The 2,528-nt window shown below is 44.7% G+C and overlaps 1 pseudogene; it reads right to left on the bottom strand.

The window, feature by feature from the left end:
* Window positions 1-358: 358 nt before the first annotated feature.
* LOC105474893 (elongation factor 1-gamma-like) lies at window positions 359-2,200 on the bottom strand (annotated as a pseudogene).
* Window positions 2,201-2,528: the final 328 nt, after the last annotated feature.

Below are 2,528 nucleotides of genomic sequence, written 5' to 3' on the forward strand. Positions count from 1 at the left end.
TTTTTAAAAATTTGGAATAATTTGGATTCTAAGGTTAATTATGTCCATTATTAATGCAAGATTTTGGGCAAAAGTGTAAATAACAATAATAGCTAACACAGAGTGCTCCCTTATGTGTCAGATACCTTTCCAGGAGCTTTATTAAACATACAAGTTAATTCCAAATTAATTCTGTGATGTTATGTTAATTTTATATCGATGAGTCATCTGAAACAAGCAGAGGTTAAGAAAGTTGTCCAAAGTAAGGGAGCCATGTGGGAGAGAAGAGACTCTTTTTTTTTCAATGTTCAGTTTCCTTTAATGACCCCCGTCTCCCTGAAGGGGCAGATGCAGGCAGCTAGGCATTGGCAAGAGATGTTCACTTGAAGATCGTGCCCTGATTGAAGTCTTGGCCAACATGCTGGAAGGCCCCCTCCCAGGAAAAGTACTCTCGAACTTTCCCTATGAATATATTTGGATTCCAAGTGTCTCCTCGCTGCCAGGATCCAGTTTCCTCCGTGTGTATGATTCATAGTCCACCTGCCAATTTGCACTCAGAGGAAAGGCAAGCTCCTGGCCTCGGAAGACCCAGACTCTAGAAATGGAGCTGCTATTGTTGGTTCCAAAGGGGATGAAACTGGTGAAGGCATTCTTCCTCAGCTTGTCCAGTCGCTGGAACATTCCAGTGATGAGATTGCAGCTCATGAAGATCTGACTGAGTGAGTTCATCAGGGCAGCGATACTCTGAGTATCACAGGGACTAGCCATCCTCATCAAAGTGCTCCCAAAAATATGGCAGTGCCACAGGGAGTGTGTCCTTATTGGAGTCCTTGTTGCTTAAATTCATCCAACACGGCCAGGTGCGGCAGCTCACGCCTGTAATCCCAACATTTTGGGAGGCAGAGGCTGGCGAATCACGAGGTCAGGAGTTCGAGACCAGCCTGACCAACATGATGAAACCCCATCTCTACTAAAAATACAAAAAATTAGTTGGGCATAGCGGTGGGTGCCTGTAATCCCAGCTGCTCAGGAGGCTGAGGCAGGAGAATCGCTTGAACCGGGGAGGTGGAAGTTGCCGTGAACCGAGATCGCGCCACTCACTGTACTCCAGCCCGGGCGACAGAGTGAGACTCCGCCTCAATCAATCAGTCAATCAATCAATCAATCAATATTCATCCAACACAAAGGTACTCTTGGGCAGGTGAGCGGAGGGGTCCTTGGCCTTAGGCTCAGTGGCCAGCACCTGCTTACATTCATCCATCACCTCCTCAGGAGCAGGGGCAGCCGCCATTTCCTTCTCCTTCCACTCAGCCTGGGGCTCTGCTTCTCTTCCTGTGAACCCTGCTTTTTCAGTGGGGTGTCCTTTTTAGGTTGCCTCTCGGCAAACTTTTTAGCATCAGACTGGGCCATCTTCTCACAAAGGTTCACGTTCCCCAAGACAGCCGGGAACTGAGACTGGTTAATGCAGGTGAGGGACCAGCGGTTATAACATGTAATATATACAAATAAATACATATAATATATTATATTATTTTAATGTTTTAAAATATATTACAAAATATTTTATATTTTGTATATAATATATAAATTATATACAGATGAAATAACGTACATTTTATATATAATTATATATTATAATAATGATATTATAAATATAAAATATATTACAAAATTGGGAAAGGCTTGGTGGAAAGAAGGTTCTATGACCTGCTTATACAGCCGTAACAGGGTGCAGACGACTGTGACGTCAGCCAGTCACTCATTCACCCACCAGAAAAGTCCTCATCTTCAAGTGAGCGTCCAGCAGCCCCAGAATTCGCCTCACTTCCTGCTTTGCATTCTGAGTGGCCTGCTTGTTGTGGTGCCTGATGCCCATGCTGGGAAACACCCAGGTCCTGGCTGGGGGCGCTCTACCGCTATCAGCAAAGCTCACCCATTGCTCCACCTACTGCTTCGGGTGTACTTCCCTGCAGCAACTCATTGCTCCATAGTAGGTAATGGCATTGCTCTCAAACACACAGAACCCACAATCACCCTCAAATGCTGGATACTTGCCAGCAGGAAATTTGCAGAGAAATTCAGGGGTGCGATTGGTTTGGCCAAAGTGGAAGTGGGGTGGTGTGGACAGCGCATGGACCTGAGCCCCGCTGTACTGAGCAGCAATGAAGGCCCTGAAGGCCCTATAGTTTTCGGGATATGTGTACAGGGTCCCAGCTGCCATGGTGATTCCGCAAAGAAAGGGGCAAGAAGAGATTCTTTCTGAGGTTTAAGATACATACCATCTACATGTACTTAAAATATATATTCAGATGCATAGAAAAGACATGCAAAAGAAGCTCAGTAGAGGCTACTTCCGGAGAGGACTGCAGGACTTAGGATCTACAGTGAGAGGATTAATAGTTTACTATAAATGTTTATCTTTGTATTGTTTGAAAGGTTTACTATGTGCATATGTCATATTGTCAGTTAAAAGAAGAGACACAGCAAATCCTACCTACCCTGAAATGTGTGTTTTGTTCCACTTGGCAAGAAATGCCAAATAAAGGGAG

This window comes from Macaca nemestrina, chromosome 4 (genome assembly GCF_043159975.1).
Source record: "Macaca nemestrina isolate mMacNem1 chromosome 4, mMacNem.hap1, whole genome shotgun sequence".
NCBI classification, from domain to species: Eukaryota; Metazoa; Chordata; class Mammalia; order Primates; family Cercopithecidae; genus Macaca; species Macaca nemestrina.